Raw genomic sequence first — 22092 nt, forward strand, 5'->3', positions numbered from 1 at the left:
CTGGTGCCACCTTTCATCTGGGAACCATCATGCGCGGCGTGGATTTTCAGGAGCCAGCCGGCCACTCCCAGCCACAGGCCCCCAAACACAAACTACGGCCCTTTTCCCTGGCAAACAAAACTCACCCGCCCCGCTTCTGGCTGGCAGATTGCAGGACCCACTTGGCTCTATCAAACCAGCCCGACTTGGTACTGGTGCCACCTTTCATCTGGGAACCATCCTGCATATCATGGATTTTCAGGAGCCAGCCTGCCACTCCCAGCCACAGGCCCCCAAACACAAACTATGGCCCTTTATCCCTGGAAGTAAAACTGACCTGCCCATCTTCTGGCTGGCAGATTGCAGGACCCACTTGGCTCTATCAAACCAGCCCGATATGGCACTGGTTCCACCATTCGTCTGGGAACCATCCTGCGTATCGTGGATTTTCAGGAGCCAGCCTGGTACTCCCAGCCACAGGCCCCCAAACACATACCACAGCCCGTTTCCCGGGAAAAAAAAATCAGCTGCCCCGCTTCTCGCTGGCAGATTGCAGGAGCCACTTGGCTCTATCAAACCAGCCTGACTTGGCACTCGTGCCACCTTTCATCTGGGAACCATCCGGCATATCGTGGATTTTCAGGAGCCAGCCGGCCACTCCCAGCCACAGGCCCCCGAACACGATCTACGGCCCTTTTTCCCTGGCAAACAAAACTCACCCGCCCCGCTTCTGGCTGGCAGATTGCAGGAGACACTTGCCTCTATCAAACCAGCCCGACTCAGCACTGGTGCCCCCTTTGATCTGGGAACCATCCTGCGTATCGTGGATTTTCAGGAGCCAGCCGGCCACTCCCAGTCACAGGCCCCCAAACACAAACTACGGCCCTTTTCCCTGGAAGTAAAACTGACCTCCCCACCTTCTGGATGGTAGACTGCAGGAGCCACTTTGTACTATCATACCACTCCGACTCGGCACTTGTGCCACCTTTCATATGGGAACCATCCTGCGTATCATGGATTTTCAGGAGCCAGCTGGCCACTCCCAGCCACAGGCCCCCGAACACAAACTACGGCCCTTTTTCCTGGAAGTAAAACTGACCTGCCCATCTTCTGGCTTGCAGATTGCAGGAGCCACTTGGCTCTATCAAACCAGCCCGACTCGGCGCTGCTCCCTACTATCATCTGGGAAACATCCTGCGTATCGTGGATTTTCAGGAGCCAGCCAGCCACTCCCAGCCACAGGCCCCCGAACACAAACTACGGCCCTTTTCCCTGGCAAACAAAACTCAGCTGCCCCGCTTCTGGCTGGCAGAATGCAGGAGCAACTTGGCTCTATCAAACCAGCCCGATATGGCACTGGTTCCACCATTCGTCTGGGAACCATCCTGCGTATCGTGGATTTTCTGGAGCCAGCCTGCCACTCCCAGCCACAGGCCCCCAAACATATACCACAGCCCTTTTCCCGGGAAGAAAAAATCAGCTGCCCCGCTTCTGGATGGTAGATTGCAGGAGCCACTTTGTGCTATCAAACCAGCCCGACTCAGCACTGGTGCCCCCTTTGATCTGGGAACCATCCTGCGTATCGTGGATTTTCAGGAGCCAGCCGGCCACTCCCAGCCACAGGCCTCCAAACACAAACTACGGCCCTTTTCCCTGCAAGTAAAACTGACCTCCCCACCTTCTGGATGGTAGACTTCAGGAGCCACTTCGTACTATCATACCAGCTCGACTTGGAAATGGTGCCACCTTTCATCTGGGAACCATCCTACGTATCTTGGATTTTCAGGAGCCAGCCGGCCACTCCCAGTCACAAGTCCCCAAACACATACCACGGCCCTTTTCCCAGGCAAACAAAACTCACCCGCCCCGCTTCTGGCTGGCAGATTGCGGGAGCCACTTGCCTCTATCAAACCAGCCCGACTTGGCACTGGAGCCACCTTTCATCTGGGAACCATCCTGCGTATCGTGGATTTTCAGGAGCCAGCCGGCCCCTCCCAGCCACAGGCCCCCGAACACAAGCCACCGCCCTTTTACCCTGGCAAACAAAACTCACCCGCCCCGCTTCTGGCTGGCAGAATGCAGGAGCCACTTGCCTATATCAAACCAGCCCGACTCGGCACTGGAGCCACCTTTCATCTGGGAACCATCCTGCGTATCGTGGATTTTCAGGAGCCAGCCGGCCCCTCCCAGCCACAGGCCCCCGAACAAAAGCCACGGCCCTTTTCCCTGGCAAAAAAAACTCCGCTGCCCCGCTTCTGGCTGGCAGATTGCAGGAGCCACATGGCTCAATCAAACCAGCCCGACTTGACACTGGTGCCCCCTTTGGTCTGGGAACCATCATGCGCAGCGTGGATTTTCAGGAGCCAGCCGGCCACTCCCAGCCACAGGCCCCCAAACACAAACTACGGCCCTTTTCCCTGGAAGTAAAACTGATCTGCCCATCTTCTGGCTGGCAGATTGCAGGAGCCACTTGGCTCTATCAAACTAGCCCGACTCGGCACTGGTGACCCCTTGGGCCTGGGAACCATCCTGCGCGGCGTGGATTTTCAGGAGCCAGCCGGCCACTCCCAGACACAGGCCTCCAAACATATACCACGGCCCTTTTCCTGGAAGCATAAATGACCTGCCCATCTTCTGGCTGGCAGATTGCAGGACCCACTTGGCTCTATCAAACCAGCCCGACTTGGCACTGGTGCCACCTTTCATCTGGGGACCATCCTGCGTATCGTGGATTTTCAGGAGCCAGCCTGCCACTCCCAGCCGCAGGCCCCCGAACACAAACCACGGCCCTTTTCCCTGGCAAACAAAACTCAACCGCCCCGCTTCTGGCTGGCAGACTGCAGGAGCCACTTGCCTCTATCAAACCAGCCCGACTTGGCACTGGTGCCCTCTTTCATCTGGGAACCATCCTGCGTATCGTGGATTTTCAGGAGCCAGCCGGCCACTCCCAGCCACAGGCCCCCGAACACAAACTATGGCCCTTTATCCCTGGAAGTAAAACTGACCTGCCCATCTTCTGGCTGGCAGATTGCAGGACCCACTTGGCTCTATCAAACCACCCCGACTTGGTACTGGTGCCACCATTCGTCTGGGAACCATCCTGCGTATCGTGGATTTTCAGGAGCCCGCCTGCCACTCCCAGCCACAGGCCGCCAAACACATACCACAGCCCGTTTCCCGGGAAAAAAAAATCAGCTGCCCCGCTTCTCGCTGGCAGATTGCAGGAGCTACTTGCCTCTATCATACTAGCCCGACTTGGCACTGGTGCCCCCTTGGGTCTGGGAACTATCCTGCGTATCGTGGACTTTCAGGAGCCAGCCAGCCACTCCCAGCCACAGGCCCCCAAACACAAACTACGGCCCTTTTCCCTGGCAAAAAAACTCACTCACACCGCTTTTGCCCTGCAGATTGCGGGAGCCACTTGGCTCTATCAAACCAGCCCGACTCGGCACTGCTCCCAACTTTCATCTGGGAACCATCCTGCGTATCGTGGATTTTCAGGAGCCAGCCGGCCCCTCCCAGCCACCGGCCCGCGAACACAAGCCACGGCCCTTTTTCCCTGGCAAACAAAACTCACCCGCCCCGCTTCTGCCTGGCAGATTGCAGGAGCCACTTGCCTCTATCAAACCAGCCCGACTTGGCACTGCTCCCACCTTTCATCTTGGAACCATCCTGCGTATCGTGGATTTTCAGGAGCCAGCCTGCCACTCCCAGCCACAGGCCCCCAAACACATACCACAGCCCTTTTCCCGGGAAAAAAAAATCAGCTGCCCCGCTTCTGGATGGTAGATTGCAGGAGCTACTTTGTGCTGTCAAACCAGCCCGACTCAGCACTGGTGCCCACTTGGGTCTGGGAACCATCCTGCGCGGTGTGGATTTTCAGGAGCCAGCCGCCCTCTCCCAGCCACCGGCCCCCGAACACAAGCCACGGCCCTTTACCCTGGAAGTAAAACTGACCTGCCCATCTTCTGGCTGGCAGACTGCAGGAGCCACTTGACTCTATCAAACCAGCCCGACATGGCACTGGTGCCACCTTTCATCTGGAACCCATCCGGCGTATCGTGGATTTTCAGGAGCCAGCCGGCCACTCCCAGCCACAGGCCCCCGGCAACAAACTACGGCCCTTTCCCCTGGCAAACAAAACTCACTCGCCCCGCTTCTGGCTGGCAGATTGCAGGAGCCACTTGCCTCTATCAAACCAGCCCGACTTGGTACTGGTGCAACCTTTCATCTGGGAGCCATCCTGCGTATCGTGGATTTTCAGCAGCCAGCCGGCCACTCCCAGCCACAGGCCCCCAAACACGTACCACAGCCCTTTTCCCGGGAAAAAAAAATCAGCTGCCCCGCTTCTGGATGGTAGATTGCAGGATCTACTTTGTGCTATCAAACCAGCACGAGTCGGCACTGGTGCCCACTTGGGTCTGGGAACCATCCTGCGCGGTGTGGATTTTCAGGAGCCTGCCGGCCACTCCCAGCCACAGGCCCCCAAACACAAGCCACGGCCCTTTTCCCTGGAAGTAAAACTGACCTGCCCATCTTCTGGCTGGCAGATTGCAGGAGCCACTTGGCTCTATCAAACCAGCCCGACTTGGCACTAGTGCCCTCTTTCATCTGGGAACCATCCTGCGTATCGTAGATTTTCAGGAGCCAGCTGGCCACTCCCAACCACAGGCTCCCAAACAAAAACCACGGCCCTTTTCTCTGGAAGTAATACTGACCTGCCCATCTTCTGGCTGGCAGATTGCAGGAGCCACTTGGCTCTATCAAAGCAGCCTGACTTGGCACTCGTGCCACCTTTCATCTGGGAACCATCCGGCATATCGAGGATTTTCAGGAGCCAGCCGGCCACTCGCAGCCACAGGCTCCCAAACACATACCACGGCCCTTTTCCCTGGCAAACAAAACTCACCCGCCCCGCTTCTGGCTGGCAGAATGCAGGAGCCACTTGCCTATATCAAACCAGCCCGACTCGGCACTTGTGCCACCTTTCATCTGGGAACCATCCTGTGCATCGTGGATTTTCAGGAGCCAGCCTGCCACTCCCAGTCACAGGCCCCCGAACACAAACCACGGCCCTTTTCCCGGGCAAACAAAACTCACCCGCCCCGCTTCTGGCTGGCAGATTGCAGGAGCCACTTGCCTCTATCAAACCAGCCCGACTTGGCACTGGTGTCCCCTTTGGTCTGGGAACCATCCTGCGTATCATGGATTTTCAGGAGCCAGCTGGCCACTCCCAGCCACAGGCCCCCGAACACAAACTACGGCCCATTTCCCTGGAAGTAAAACTGACCTGCCCATCTTCTGGCTTGCAGATTGCAGGAGCCACTTGGCTCTATCAAACCAGCCCGACTCGGCACTGCTCCCAACGTTCATCTGGGAACCATCCTGCGTATCGTGGATTTTCAGGAGCCAGCCGGCCACTCCCAGCCACAGGCCCCCGAACAAAAGCCACGGCCCTTTTCCCTGGCAAAAAAAACTCCGCTGCCCCGCTTCTGGCTGGCAGATTGCAGGAGCCACATGGCTCAATCAAAGCAACCTGACTTGGCACTGGTGCACCCATGGGTTTGGGAACCATACTGCGCAGCAGGGATTTTCAGGAGCCAGCCGGCCACTCCCAGCCACAGGCCCCCGAACACAAACCACGGCCCTTTTCCCTGGCAAACAAAACTCACCCGCCCCGCTTCCGGTTGGCAGATTGCAGGAGCCACTTGCCTCTATCAAACCAGCCCGACTTGACACTGGTGCCCCCTTTGGTCTGGGAACCATCTTGCGCGGCGTGGATTTTCAGGAGCCAGCCGGCCACTCCCAGCCACAGGCCCCCAAACACAAACTACGGCCCTTTTCCCTGGAAGTAAAACTGACCTGCCCATCTTCTGGCTGGCAGATTGCAGGAGCCACTTGGCTCTATCAAACTAGCCCGACTCGGCACTGGTGACCCCTTGGGCCTGGGAACCATCCTGCGCGGCGTGGATTTTCAGGAGCCAGCCGGCCACTCCCAGACACAGGCCTCCAAACACATACCACGGCCCTTTTCCTGGAAGCATAACTGACCTGCCCATCATCTGGCTGGCAGATAGCAGGACCCACTTGGCTCTATCAAACCAGCCCGACTTGGCACTGGTGCCACCTTTCATCTGGGGACCATCCTGCGTATCGTGGATTTTCAGGAGCCAGCCTGCCACTCCCAGCCGCAGGCCCCCGAACACAAACCACGGCCCTTTTCCCTGGCAAACAAAACTCAACCGCCCCGATTCTGGCTGGCAGACTGCAGGAGCCACTTGCCTCTATCAAACCAGCCCGACTTGGCACTGGTGCCCTCTTTCATCTGGGAACCATCCTGCATATCGTTGATTTTCAGGAGCCAGCCGGCCACTCCCAGCCACAGGCTCCCAAACAAAAACCACGGCCCTTTTCCCTGGAAGTAAAACTGACCTGCCCATCTTCTGGCTGGCAGATTGCAGGAGCCACTTGGCTCTATCATACCAGCCCGATATGGCACTGGTTCCACCATTCGTCTGGGAACCATCCTGCGTATCGTGGATTTTCAGGAGCCAGCCGGCCACTCAGAGCCACAGGCCCCCAAAAACAAACTACGGCCATTTTCCCTGCCAAACAAAACTCACCCGCCCCGCTTCTGGGTGTCAGATTGCAGGAGCCACTTGGCTCTATCAAATCAGCCCGACTCGGCACTGCTCCCAAATTTCATCGGGGAACCATCCTGCGTATCGTGGATTTTCAGGAGCCAGCCGGCCACTCCCAGCCACAGGCCCCCGAACACAAGCCACGGCCCTTTTCCCTCGCAAATAAAAATCACCCGCACCGCTTCTGGCTGGCAGATTGCAGGAGCCACTTGCCTCTATCAAACCAGCCCGACTTGGCACTGGAGCCTCCTTTCATCTGGGAACCATCCTGCGTATCGTGGATTTTCAGGAGCCAGCCGGCCACTCCCAGCCACAGGCCCCCGAACACAATCTATGGCCCTTTATCCCTGGAAGTAAAACTGACCTGCCCATCTTCTGGCTGGCAGATTGCAGGACCCACTTGGCTCTATCAAACCAGCCCGATATGGCACTGGTTCCACCATTCGTCTGGGAACCATCCTGCGTATCGTGGATTTTCAGGAGCCCGCCTGCCACTCCCAGCCACAGGCCCCCAAACACATACCACAGCCTGTTTCCCGGGAAAAAAAAATCAGCGGCCCCGCTTCTCGCTGGCAGATTGCAGGAGCCACTTGCCTCTATCAAACTAGCCCGACTTGGCACTGGTGCCCCCTTGGGTCTGGGAACTATCCTGCGTATCGTGGACTTTCAGGAGCCAGCCAGCCACTCCCAGTCACAGGCCCCCAAACACAATCTACGGCCCTTTTCCCTGGCAAAAAAACTCACTCACACCGCTTCTGCCTCGCAGATTGCGGGAGCCCCTTGGCTCTATCAAACCAGCCCGACTCGGCACTGCTCCCAACTTTCATCTGGGAACCATTCTGCGTATCGTGGATTTTCAGGAGCCAGCCGGCCCCTCCCAGCCACAGGCCCGCGAACACAAGCCACCGCCCTTTTTCCCTGGCAAACAAAACTCACCCGCCCCGCTTCTGGCTGGCAGATTGCAGGAGCCACTTGCCTCTATCAAACCAGCCCGACTTGGCAATGCTCCCACCTTTCATCTGGGAACCATTCTACGTATCGTGGATTTTCAGGAGCCAGCCGGCCACTCCCAGCCACAGGCCCCCAAACACATACCACAGCCCTTTTCCCGGGAAAAAAAAATCAGCTGCCCCGCTTCTGGATGGCAGATTGCAGGAGCTACTTTGTGCTGTCAAACCAGCCCGACTCGGCACTGGTGCCCACTTGGGTCTGGGAACCATCCTGCGCGGTGTGGATTTTCAGGAGCCAGCCGGCCACTCCCAGCCACCGGCCCCCAAACACAAACTATGGCCCTTTTCCCTGGAAGTAAAACTGACCTGCCCATCTTCTGGCTGGCAGATTGCAGGAGCCACTTGGCTCTATCAAACTAGCCCGACTCGGCACTGGTGACCCCTTGGGCCTGGGAACCATCCTGCGTATCGTGGATTTTCAGGAGCCAGCCGGCCACTCCCAGCCACAGGCTCCCAAACAAAAACCACGGCCCTTTTCCCTGGAAGTAAAACTGACCTGCCCATCTTCTGGCTGGCAGATTGCAGGAGCCACTTGGCTCTATCATACCAGCCCGATATGGCACTGGTTCCACCATTCGTCTGGGAACCATCCTGCGTATCGTGGATTTTCAGGAGCCAGCCGGCCACTCAGAGCCACAGGCCCCCAAAAACAAACTACGGCCATTTTCCCTGCCAAACAAAACTCACCTGCCCCGCTTCTGGGTGTCAGATTGCAGGAGCCACTTGGCTCTATCAAATCAGCCCGACTCGGCACTGCTCCCAACTTTCATCGGGGAACCATCCTGCGTATTGTGGATTTTCAGGAGCCAGCCGGCCACTCCCAGCCACAGGCCCCCGAACACAAGCCACGGCCCTTTTCCCTCGCAAATAAAAATCACCCGCACCACTTCTGGCTGGCAGATTGCAGGAGCCACTTGCCTCTATCAAACCAGCCCGACTTGGCACTGGAGCCTCCTTTCATCTGGGAACCATCCTGCGTATCGTGGATTTTCAGGAGCCAGCCGGCCACTCCCAGCCACAGGCCCCCGAACACAAACTATGGCCCTTTATCCCTGGAAGTAAAACTGACCTGCCCATCTTCTGGCTGGCAGATTGCAGGACCCACTTGGCTCTATCAAACCACCCCGACTTGGTACTGGTGCCACCTTTCATCTGGGAACCATCCTGCATATCGTGGATTTTCAGGAGCCAGCCGGCCACTCCCAGCCACAGGCCCCCGAACACAAACTATGGCCCTTTATCCCTAGGTGTAAAACTGACCTGCCCATCTTCTGGCTGGCAGATTGCAGGACCCACTTGGCTCTATCAAACCAGCCCGATATGGCACTGGTTCCACCATTCGTCTGGGAACCATCCTGCGTATCGTGGATTTTCAGGAGCCCGCCTGCCACTCCCAGCCACAGGCCCCCAAACACATACCACAGCCCGTTTCCCGGGAAAAAAAAATCAGCTGCCCCGCTTCTCGCTGGCAGATTGCAGGAGCCACTTGCCTCTATCAAACTAGCCCGACTTGGCACTGGTGCCCCCTTGGGTCTGGGAACTATCCTGCGTATCGTGGACTTTCAGGAGCCAGCCAGCCACTCCCAGCCACAGGCCCCCAAACACAAGCCACGGCCCTTTTCCCTGGAAGTAAAACTGACCTGCCCATCTTCTGGCTGGCAGATTGCAGGAGCCACTTGGCTCTATCAAACCAGCCCGACTTGGCACTGGTGCCCTCTTTAATCTGGGAACCATCCTGCGTATCGTAGATTTTCAGGAGCCAGCTGGCCACTCCCAACCACAGGCTCCCAAACAAAAACCACGGCCCTTTTCTCTGGAAGTAATACTGACCTGCCCATCTTCTGGCTGGCAGATTGCAGGAGCCACTTGGCTCTATCAAACCAGCCTGACTTGGCACTCGTGCCACCTTTCATCTGGGAACCATCCGGCATATCGTGGATTTTCAGGAGCCAGCCGGCCACTCCCAGCCACAGGCTCCCAAACAAAAACCACGGCCCTTTTCTCTGGAAGTAATACTGACCTGCCCATCTTCTGGCTGGCAGATTGCAGGAGCCACTTGGCTCTATCAAACCAGCCTGACTTGGCACTCGTGCCACCTTTCATCTGGGAACCATCCTGCGTATCGTGGATTTTCAGGAGCCAGCCTGCCACTCCCAGCCACAGGACTCCAAACATATACCACAGCCCTTTTCCCGGGAAAAAAAAATCAGCTGCCCCGCTTCTGGATGGTAGATTGCAGGATCTACTTTGTGCTATCAAACCAGCACGACTCGGCACTGGTGCCCACTTGAGTCTGGGAACCATCCTGCGCGGTGTGGATTTTCAGGAGCCAGCCGGCCACTCCCAGCCACAGGCCCCCAAACACAAGCCACGGCCCTTTTTCCCTGGAAGTAAAACTGACCTGCCCATCTTCTGGCTGGCAGATTGCAGGACCCACTTGGCTCTATCAAACCAGCCCGACTCGGCACTGGTGCCACCTTTCATCTGGGAACTATCCTGCGTATCGTGGATTTTCAGGAGCCAGCATGCCACTCCCAGCCACAGGCCCCCGAACACAAACCACGGCCCTTTTCCCGGGCAAACAAAACTCACCCGCCCCGCTTCTGGCTGGCAGATTGCGGGAGCCACTTGCCTCTATCAAACCAGCCGACTTGGCACTGGTGCCCTCTTTCATCTGGGAACCATCCTGCGTATCGTGGATTTTCAGGAGCCAGCCGGCCACTCCCAGCCACAGGCTCCCAAACAAAAACCACGGCCCTTTTCCCTGGAAGTAAAACTGACCTCCCCACCTTCTGGATGGTAGACTTCAGGAGCCACTTCGTACTATCATACCAGCCCGACTTGGAAATGGTGCCACCTTTCATCTGGGAACCATCCTGCGTATCTTGGATTTTCAGGAGCCAGCCGGCCACTCCCAGCCACAGGCCCCCGAACAAAAGCCACGGCCCTTTTCCCTGGCAAACAAAACTCACCCGCCCTGCTTCTGGCTGGCAGATTGCAGGAGCCACTTGCCTCTATCAAACCAGCCCGACTTGGCACTGGTGCCCCCTTTGGTCTGGGAACCATCCTGCGCGGCGTGGATTTTCAGGAGGCAGCCGGCCACTCCCAGCCACAGGCTCCCAAACACCAACTACGGCCCTTTTCCCTGGAAGTAAAACTGACCTGCCCATCTTCTGGCTGGCGGATTGCAGGAGCCACTTGGCTCTGTCAAATCAGCCCGACTCGGCACTGCTCCCAACTTTCATCTGGGAACCATCCTGCGTATTGTGGATTTTCAGGAGCCAGCCGGCCACTCCCAGCCACAGGCCCCTGAAAACAAGCCACGGCCTTTTTCCCGGGAAAATAAAAATCACCCGCACCGCTTCTGGCTGGCAGATTGCAGGAGACACTTGCCTCTATCAAACCAGCCCGACTTGGCACTGGAGCCACCTTTCATCTGGAAACCATCCTGCGTATCGTGGATTTTCAGGAGCCAGCCGGCCACTCTCAGCCACAGGCCCCGAAACACAAACTACGGCCCTTTTCCCAGGCAAACAAAACTCACCTGCCCCGCTTCTGGCTGGCAGATTGCAGGAGCCACTTGGCTCTATCAAACCAGCCTGACTTGGCACTGGTGCCACCTTTCATCTGGGAACCATCCTGCATATCGTGGATTTTCAGGAGCCAGACGGCCACTCCCAGCCACAGGCCCCCGAACAAAAACCACGGCCCTTTTCCCTGGAAGGAAAACTGACCTGCCCATCTTCTGGCTGGCAGATTGCAGGAGCCACTTGGCTCTATCAAACCAGCCCGACTTGGCACTGGTGCCCTCTTTCATCTGGGAACCATCCTGCGTATCGTAGATTTTCAGGAGCCAGCTGGCCACTCCCAGCCACAGGCTCCCAAACAAAAACCACGGCCCTTTTCTCTGGAAGTAAAACTGACCTGCCCATCTTCTGGCTGGCAGAATGCAGGAGCCACTTGGCTCTATCAAACCAGCCCGACTTGGCACTGGTGCCCCCTTTGGTCTGGGAACCATCCTGCTCGGTGTGGATTTTCAGGAGCCAGCCGGCCACTCCCAGCCACAGGCCCCCAAACACAAGCCACGGCCCTTTTCCCTGGAAGTAAAACTGACCTGCCCATCTTCTGGCTGGCAGATTGCAGGAGCCACTTGACTCTATCAAACCAGCCCGACATGGCACTGGTGCCACCTTTCATCTGGGAACCATCCGGCGTATCGTGGATTTTCAGGAGCCAGCCGGCCACTCCCAGCCACAGGCCCCGGAACACAAACCACGGCCCTTTTCCCTGGCAAACAAAACTCACCCACCCCGCTTCTGGCTGGCAGATTGCAGGAGCCACTTGGCTCTATCAAACCAGCCCGACTTGGTACTGGTGCAACCTTTCATCTGGGAACCATCCTGCGTATCGTGGATTTTCAGCAGCCAGCCGGCCACTCCCAGCCACTGGCCCCCGAACACAAACCACGGCCCTTTCCCCGGGAAAAAAAACTCACCCGCCCCGCTTCTGGCTGGCAGATTGCAGGAGCCACTTCGCTCTATCAAACCAGCCTGACTTGGCACTGGTGCCACCTTTCATCTGGGAACCATCCTGCATATCGTGGATTTTCAGGAGCCAGCCGGCCACTCCCAGGCACAGGCCCCCGAACACAAACCACGGCCCTTTTCCCTGGCAAACAAAACTCACCCGCCCTGCTTCTGGCTGGCAGATTGCAGGAGCCACTTGGCTCTATCAAACCAGCCCGACTTGGAACTGGTGCCACCTTTCATCTGGGAACCATCATGCGCGGCGTAGATTTTTAGGAGCCAGCCGGCCACTCCCAGCCACAGGCCCCCAAACACAAACTACAGCCCTTTTCCCTGGCAAACAAAACTCACCCGCCCCGCTTCTGGCTGGCAGATTGCAGGACCCACTTGGCTCTATCAAACCAGCCCGACTTGGTACTGGTGCCACCTTTCATCTGGGAACCATCCTGCATATCGTGGATTTTCAGGAGCCAGCCGGCCACTCCCAGCCACAGGCCCCCGAACACAAACTATGGCCCTTTATCCCTGGAAGTAAAACTGACCTGCCCATCTTCTGGTTGGCAGATTGCAGGACCCACTTGGCTCTATCAAACCAGCCCGATATGGCACTGGTTCCACCATTCGTCTGGGAACCATCCTGCGTATCGTGGATTTTCAGGAGCCAGCCTGGTACTCCCAGCCACAGGCCCCCAAACAAATACCACAGCCCGTTTCCCGGGAAAAAAAAATCAGCTGCCCCGCTTCTCGCTGTCAGATTGCAGGAGCCACTTGCCTCTATCAAACCAGCCCGACTCGGCACTTGTGCCACCTTTCATCTGGGAACCATCCTGTGTATCGTGAATTTTCAGGAGCCAGCCTGCCACTCCCAGTCACAGGCCCCCGAACACAAACCACGGCCCTTTTCCCTGGCAAACAAAACTCACCCGCCCCGCTTCTGGCTGGCAGATTGCAGGAGCCATTGCCTCTATCAAACCACCCCGACTCAGCACTGGTGCCCCCTTTGGTCCGGGAACCATCCTGCGTATCGTGGATTTTTAGGAGCCAGCCGGCCACTCCCAGTCACAGGCCCCCAAACACAAACTACGGCCCTTTTCCCTGGAAGTAAAACTGACCTCCCCACCTTCTGGATGGTAGACTGCAGGAGCCACTTTGTACTATCATACCAGTCCGACTCGGCACTTGTGCCACCTTTCATATGGGAACCATCCTGCGTACCATGGATTTTCAGGAGCCAGCTGGCCACTCCCAGCCACAGGCCCCCGAACACAAACTACGGCCATTTTCCCTGCAAAACAAAACTCACCCGCCCCGCTTCTGGGTGTCAGATTGCAGGAGCCACTTGGCTCTATCAAATCAGCCCGACTCGGCACTGCTCCCAACTTTCATCGGGGAACCATCCTGCGTATTGTGAATTTTCAGGAGCCAGCCGGCCACTCCCAGCCACAGGCCCCCGAACACAAGCCACGGCCCTTTTCCCTCGCAAATAAAAATCACCCGCACCGCTTCTGGCTGGCAGATTGCAGGAGCCACTTGCCTCTATCAAACCAGCCCGACTTGGCACTGGAGCCTCCTTTCATCTGGGAACCATCCTGCGTATCATGGATTTTCAGGAGCCAGCCGGCCACTCCCAGCCACAGGCCCCCGAACACAAACTATGGCCCTTTATCCCTGGAAGTAAAACTGACCTGCCCATCTTTTGGCTGGCAGATTGCAGGACCCACTTGGCTCTATCAAACCACCCCGACTTGGTACTGGTGCCACCTTTCATCTGGGAACCATCCTGCATATCGTGGATTTTCAGGAGCCAGCCAGCCACTCCCAGCCACAGGCCCCCGAACACAAACTATGGCCCTTTATCCCTGGATGTAAAACTGACCTGCCCATCTTCTGGCTGGCAGATTGCAGGAGCAACTTGCCTCTATCAAACCATCCCGACTTGGCACTGGTTCCACCATTCGTCTGGGAACCATCCTGCGTATCGTGGATTTTCAGGAGCCCGCCTGCCACTCCCAGCCACAGGCCCCCAAACACATACCACAGCCCGTTTCCCGGGAAAAAAAAATCAGCTGCCCCGCTTCTCGCTGGCAGATTGCAGGAGCCACTTGCCTCTATCAAACTAGCCCGACTTGGCACTGGTGCCCCCTTGGGTCTGGGAACTATCCTGCGTATCGTGGACTTTCAGGAGCCAGCCAGCCACAGGCCCCCAAACAAAAACTACGGCCCTTTTCCCTGGCAAAAAAACTCACACAAGCCGCTTCTGCCTCGCAGATTGCGGGAGCCACTTGGCTCTATCAAACCAGCCCGACTCGGCACTGCTCCCAACATTCATCTGGGAACCATCCTGCGTATCGTGGATTTTCAGGAGCCAGCCGGCCCCTCCCAGCCACAGGCCCGCGAACACAAGCCACCGCCCTTTTTCCGTGGCAAACAAAACTCACTCGCCCCGCTTCTGGCTGGCAGATTGCAGGAGCCACTTGCCTCTATCAAACCAGCCCGACTTGGCACTGCTCCCACCTTTCATCTGGGAACCATCCTGCGTATCGTGGATTTTCAGGAGCCAGCCTGCCACTCCCAGCCACAGGCCCCCAAACACATACCACAGCCCTTTTCCCGGGAAAAAAAAATCAGCTGCCCCGCTTCTGGATGGTAGATTGCAGGAGCTACTTTGTGCTGTCAAACCAGCCCGACACGGCACTGGTGCCCACTAGGGTCTGGGAACCATCCTGCGCGGTGTGGATTTTCAGGAGCCAGTCGGCCACTCCCAGCCACCGGCCCCCGAACACAAGCCACGGCCCTTTTCCCTGGAAGTAAAACTGACCTGCCCATCTTCTGGCTGGCAGATTGCAGGAGCCACTTGACTCTATCAAACCAGCCCGACATGGCACTGGTGCCACCTTTCATCTGGGAACCATCCGGCGTATCGTGGATTTTCAGGAGCCAGCCGGCCACTCCCAGCCACTGGCCCCCGAACACAAACCACGGCCCTTTTCCCGGGAAAAAAAACTCACCCGCCCCGCTTCTGGGTGTCAGATTGCAGGAGCCACTTGGCTCTATCAAACCAGCCTGACTTGGCACTGGTGCCACCTTTCATCTGGGAACCATCCTGCATATCGTTGATTTTCAGGAGCCAGCCGGCCACTCCCAGCCACAGGCCCCCGAACACAAACCACGGCCCTTTTCCCTGGAAGGAAAACTGACCTGCCCATCTTCTAGCTGGCAGAATGCAGGAGCCACTTGGCTCTATCAAACCAGCCCGATATGGCACTGGTTCCACCATTCGTCTGGGAACCATCCTGCGTATCGTGGATTTTCAGGAACCAGCCTGCCACTCCCAGCCACAGGCCCCCAAACACGTACCACAGCCCTTTTCCCGGGAAAAAAAAATCAGCTGCCCCGCTTCTGGATGGTAGATTGCAGGATCTACTTTGTGCTATCAAACCAGCACGACTCGGCACTGGTGCCCACTTGGGTCTGGGAACCATCCTGCGCGGTGTGGATTTTCAGGAGCCAGCCGGCCACTCCCAGCCACAGGCCCCCAAACACAAGCCACGGCCCTTTTCCCTGGAAGTAAAACTGACCTGCCCATCTTCTGGCTGGCAGATTGCAGGAGCCACTTGGCTCTATCAAACCAGCCCGACTTGGCACTGGTGCCCTCTTTCATCTGGGAACCATCCTGCGTATCGTGAATTTTCAGGAGCCAGCTGGCCACTCCCAGCCACAGGCTCCCAAACAAAAACCACGGCCCTTTTCTCTGGAAGTAATACTGACCTGCCCATCTTCTGGCTGGCAGATTGCAGGAGCCACTTGGCTCTATCCAACCAGCCTGACTTGGCACTCGTGCCACCTTTCATCTGGGAACCATCCGGCATATCGTGGATTTTCAGGAGCCAGCCGGCCACTCCCAGCCACAGGCTCCCAAACAAAAACCACGGCCGTTTTCTCTGGAAGTAATACTGACTTGCCCATCTTCTGGCTGGCAGATTGCAGGAGCCACTTGGCTCTATCAAACCAGCCCGACTCGGCACTGGTGCCACCTTTCATCTGGGAACTATCCTGCGTATCGTGGATTTTCAGGAGCCAGCCTGCCACTCCCAGCCACAGGCCCCCGAACACAAACCACGGCCCTTTTCCCGGGCAAACAAAACTCACCCGCCCCTCTTCTGGCTGGCAGATTGCAGGAGCCACTTGCCTCTATCAAACCAGCCTGACTTGGCACTCGTGCCACCTTTCATCTGGGAACCATCCGGCATATCGTGGATTTTCAGGAGCCAGCCTGCCACTCTCAGCCACAGGCCCCCAAACACATACCACAGCCCTTTTCCCGGGAAGAAAAAATCAGCTGCCCCGCTTCTGGATGGTAGATTGCAGGAGCCACTTTGTGCTATCAAACCAGCCCGACTTGGCACTGGTGCCCCCTTTGGTCTGGGAACCATCCTGCTCGGTGTGGATTTTCAGGAGCCAGCCGGCCACTCCCAGTCACAGGCCCCCAAACACATACCACGGCCCTTTTCCCTGGAAAAAATACTCGGCTGCCCCGCTTCTGGATGGTAGATTGCAGGAGCCACTTGGCTCTATCAAACCAGCTCGACTCGGCACTGGTGCCCCTTTGGGTCTGGGAACCATCCTGCGTATCGTGGATTTTCAGGAGCCAGCCGGCCACTCCCAGCCACAGGCCCCCAAACACAAACTACGGCCCTTTTCCCTGGAAGGAAATCTGACCTCCCCACCTTCTGGATGGTAGACTGCAGGAGCCACTTTGTACTATCATACCAGTTCGACTCGGCACTTGTGCCACCTTTCATATGGGAACCATCCTGCGTATCATGGATTTTCAGGAGCCAGCCGGCCACTCCCAGCCACAGGCCCCCAAACACAAACTACGGCCCTTTTCCCTGGAAGGAAATCTGACCTCCCCACCTTCTGGATGGTAGACTGCAGGAGCCACTTTGTACTATCATACCAGTTCGACTCGGCACTTGTGCCACCTTTCATATGGGAATCATCCTGCGTATCGTGGATTTTCAGGAGCCAGGCGGCCACTGCCAGCCATAGGCCCCCGAACAAAAACCACGGCCCTTTTCCCTGGCAAACAAAACTCACCCGCCCCGCTTCTGGCTGGCAGATTGCAGGAGCCACATGGCTCAATCAAAGCAACCTGACTTGGCACTGGTGCACCCATTGGTTTGGGAACCATACTGCGCGGCAGGGATTTTCAGGAGCCAGCCGGCCACTCCCAGCCACAGGCCCCCGAACACAAACCACGGCCCTTTTCCCTGGCAAACAAAACTCACCCGCCCCGCTTCTGGTTGGCAGATTGCTGGAGCCACTTGCCTCTATCAAACCAGCCCGACTTGACACTGGTGCCCCCTTTGGTCTGGGAACCATCCTGCGCGGCGTGGATTTTCAGGAGCCAGCCGGCCACTCCCAGCCACAGGCCCCCAAACACAAACTACGGCCCTTTTCCCTGGAAGTAAAACTGACCTGCCCATCTTCTGGCTGGCAGATTGCAGGAGCCACGTGGCTCTATCAAACTAGCCCGACTCGGCACTGGTGACCCCTTGGGCCTGGGAACCATCCTGCGCGGCGTGGATTTTCAGGAGCCAGCCGGCCACTCCCAGACACAGGCCTCCGAACACATACCACGGCCCTTTTCCTGGAAGCATAACTGACCTGCCCATCTTCTGGCCGGCAGATTGCAGGAGCCACTTGGCTCTATCAAACCAGCCCGACTCGGCACTGCTCCCAACTTTCATCTGGGAACCATCCTGGGTATCGTGGATTTTCAGGAGCCAGCCGGCCACTCCCAGCCACAGGCCCCCGAACAAAAGCCACGGCCCTTTTCCCTGGCAAAAAAAACTCCGCTGCCCCGCTTCTGGCTGGCAGATTGCAGGAGCCACATGGCTCAATCAATGCAACCTGACTTGGCACTGGTGCACCCATTGGTTTGGGAACCATACTGCGCGGCAGGGGTTTTCAGGAGCCAGCCGGCCACTCCCAGCCACAGGCCCCCGAACACAAACCACGGCCCTTTTCCCTGGCAAACAAAACTCACCCGCCCCGCTTCTGGTTGGCAGATTGCTGGAGCCACTTGCCTCTATCAAACCAGCCCGACTTGACACTGGTGCCCCCTTTGGTCTGGGAACCATCCTGCGCGGCGTGGATTTTCAGGAGCCAGCCGGCCACTCCCAGCCACAGGCCCCCAAACACAAACTACGGCCCTTTTCCCTGGAAGTAAAACTGACCTGCCCATCTTCTGGCTGGCAGATTGCAGGAGCCACTTGGCTCTATCATACCAGCCCGATATGGCACTGGTTCCACCATTCGTCTGGGAACCATCCTGCGTATCGTGGATTTTCAGGAGCCAGCCGGCCACTCAGAGCCACAGGCCCCCAAAAAAAAACTACGGCCATTTTCCCTGCCAAACAAAACTCAGCGGCCCGCTTCTGGGTGTCAGATTGCAGGAGCCACTTGGCTCTATCAAATCAGCCCGACTCGGCACTGCTCCCAACTTTCATCGGGGAACCATCCTGCGTATTGTGGATTTTCAGGAGCCAGCCTGCCACTCCCAGCCACAGGCCCCCAAACACATACCACAGCCCGTTTCCCGGGAAAAAAAAATCAGCTGCCCCGCTTCTCGCTGGCAGATTGCAGGAGCCACTTGCCTCTATCAAACCAGCCCGACTTGGCACTGGTGCCCCCTTTGGTCTGGGAACCATCCTGCATATCGTGGATTTTCAGGAGCCAGCCGGCCACTCCCAGCCACAGGCCCCCGAACACAAACCACGGCCCTTTTCCCTGGAAGGAAAACTGACCTGCCCATCTTCTAGCTGGCAGAATGCAGGAGCCACTTGGCTCTATCAAACCAGCCCGATATGGCACTGGTTCCACCATTCGTCTGGGAACCATCCTGCGTATCGTGGATTTTCAGGAACCAGCCTGCCACTCCCAGCCACAGGCCCCCAAACACGTACCACAGCCCTTTTCCCGGGAAAAAAAAATCAGCTGCCCCGCTTCTGGATGGTAGATTGCAGGATCTACTTTGTGCTATCAAACCAGCACGACTCGGCACTGGTGCCCACTTGGGTCTGGGAACCATCCTGCGCGGTGTGGATTTTCAGGAGCCAGCCGGCCACTCCCAGCCACAGGCCCCCAAACACAAGCCACGGCCCTTTTCCCTGGAAGTAAAACTGACCTGCCCATCTTCTGGCTGGCAGATTGCAGGAGCCACTTGGCTCTATCAAACCAGCCCGACTTGGCACTGGTGCCCTCTTTCATCTGGGAACCATCCTGCGTATCGTGAATTTTCAGGAGCCAGCTGGCCACTCCCAGCCACAGGCTCCCAAACAAAAACCACGGCCCTTTTCTCTGGAAGTAATACTGACCTGCCCATCTTCTGGCTGGCAGATTGCAGGAGCCACTTGGCTCTATCCAACCAGCCTGACTTGGCACTCGTGCCACCTTTCATCTGGGAACCATCCGGCATATCGTGGATTTTCAGGAGCCAGCCGGCCACTCCCAGCCACAGGCTCCCAAACAAAAACCACGGCCGTTTTCTCTGGAAGTAATACTGACTTGCCCATCTTCTGGCTGGCAGATTGCAGGAGCCACTTGGCTCTATCAAACCAGCCCGACTCGGCACTGGTGCCACCTTTCATCTGGGAACTATCCTGCGTATCGTGGATTTTCAGGAGCCAGCCTGCCACTCCCAGCCACAGGCCCCCGAACACAAACCACGGCCCTTTTCCCGGGCAAACAAAACTCACCCGCCCCTCTTCTGGCTGGCAGATTGCAGGAGCCACTTGCCTCTATCAAACCAGCCTGACTTGGCACTCGTGCCACCTTTCATCTGGGAACCATCCGGCATATCGTGGATTTTCAGGAGCCAGCCTGCCACTCTCAGCCACAGGCCCCCAAACACATACCACAGCCCTTTTCCCGGGAAGAAAAAATCAGCTGCCCCGCTTCTGGATGGTAGATTGCAGGAGCCACTTTGTGCTATCAAACCAGCCCGACTTGGCACTGGTGCCCCCTTTGGTCTGGGAACCATCCTGCTCGGTGTGGATTTTCAGGAGCCAGCCGGCCACTCCCAGTCACAGGCCCCCAAACACATACCACGGCCCTTTTCCCTGGAAAAAATACTCGGCTGCCCCGCTTCTGGATGGTAGATTGCAGGAGCCACTTGGCTCTATCAAACCAGCTCGACTCGGCACTGGTGCCCCTTTGGGTCTGGGAACCATCCTGCGTATCGTGGATTTTCAGGAGCCAGCCGGCCACTCCCAGCCACAGGCCCCCAAACACAAACTACGGCCCTTTTCCCTGGAAGGAAATCTGACCTCCCCACCTTCTGGATGGTAGACTGCAGGAGCCACTTTGTACTATCATACCAGTTCGACTCGGCACTTGTGCCACCTTTCATATGGGAACCATCCTGCGTATCATGGATTTTCAGGAGCCAGCCGGCCACTCCCAGCCACAGGCCCCCAAACACAAACTACGGCCCTTTTCCCTGGAAGGAAATCTGACCTCCCCACCTTCTGGATGGTAGACTGCAGGAGCCACTTTGTACTATCATACCAGTTCGACTCGGCACTTGTGCCACCTTTCATATGGGAATCATCCTGCGTATCGTGGATTTTCAGGAGCCAGGCGGCCACTGCCAGCCATAGGCCCCCGAACAAAAACCACGGCCCTTTTCCCTGGCAAACAAAACTCACCCGCCCCGCTTCTGGCTGGCAGATTGCAGGAGCCACATGGCTCAATCAAAGCAACCTGACTTGGCACTGGTGCACCCATTGGTTTGGGAACCATACTGCGCGGCAGGGATTTTCAGGAGCCAGCCGGCCACTCCCAGCCACAGGCCCCCGAACACAAACCACGGCCCTTTTCCCTGGCAAACAAAACTCACCCGCCCCGCTTCTGGTTGGCAGATTGCTGGAGCCACTTGCCTCTATCAAACCAGCCCGACTTGACACTGGTGCCCCCTTTGGTCTGGGAACCATCCTGCGCGGCGTGGATTTTCAGGAGCCAGCCGGCCACTCCCAGCCACAGGCCCCCAAACACAAACTACGGCCCTTTTCCCTGGAAGTAAAACTGACCTGCCCATCTTCTGGCTGGCAGATTGCAGGAGCCACGTGGCTCTATCAAACTAGCCCGACTCGGCACTGGTGACCCCTTGGGCCTGGGAACCATCCTGCGCGGCGTGGATTTTCAGGAGCCAGCCGGCCACTCCCAGACACAGGCCTCCGAACACATACCACGGCCCTTTTCCTGGAAGCATAACTGACCTGCCCATCTTCTGGCCGGCAGATTGCAGGAGCCACTTGGCTCTATCAAACCAGCCCGACTCGGCACTGCTCCCAACTTTCATCTGGGAACCATCCTGGGTATCGTGGATTTTCAGGAGCCAGCCGGCCACTCCCAGCCACAGGCCCCCGAACAAAAGCCACGGCCCTTTTCCCTGGCAAAAAAAACTCCGCTGCCCCGCTTCTGGCTGGCAGATTGCAGGAGCCACATGGCTCAATCAATGCAACCTGACTTGGCACTGGTGCACCCATTGGTTTGGGAACCATACTGCGCGGCAGGGGTTTTCAGGAGCCAGCCGGCCACTCCCAGCCACAGGCCCCCGAACACAAACCACGGCCCTTTTCCCTGGCAAACAAAACTCACCCGCCCCGCTTCTGGTTGGCAGATTGCTGGAGCCACTTGCCTCTATCAAACCAGCCCGACTTGACACTGGTGCCCCCTTTGGTCTGGGAACCATCCTGCGCGGCGTGGATTTTCAGGAGCCAGCCGGCCACTCCCAGCCACAGGCCCCCAAACACAAACTACGGCCCTTTTCCCTGGAAGTAAAACTGACCTGCCCATCTTCTGGCTGGCAGATTGCAGGAGCCACTTGGCTCTATCATACCAGCCCGATATGGCACTGGTTCCACCATT

The sequence above is a fragment of the Zonotrichia albicollis genome, chromosome W, assembly GCF_047830755.1.
Source record: "Zonotrichia albicollis isolate bZonAlb1 chromosome W, bZonAlb1.hap1, whole genome shotgun sequence".
In the NCBI taxonomy this organism is placed as follows: Eukaryota; Metazoa; Chordata; class Aves; order Passeriformes; family Passerellidae; genus Zonotrichia; species Zonotrichia albicollis.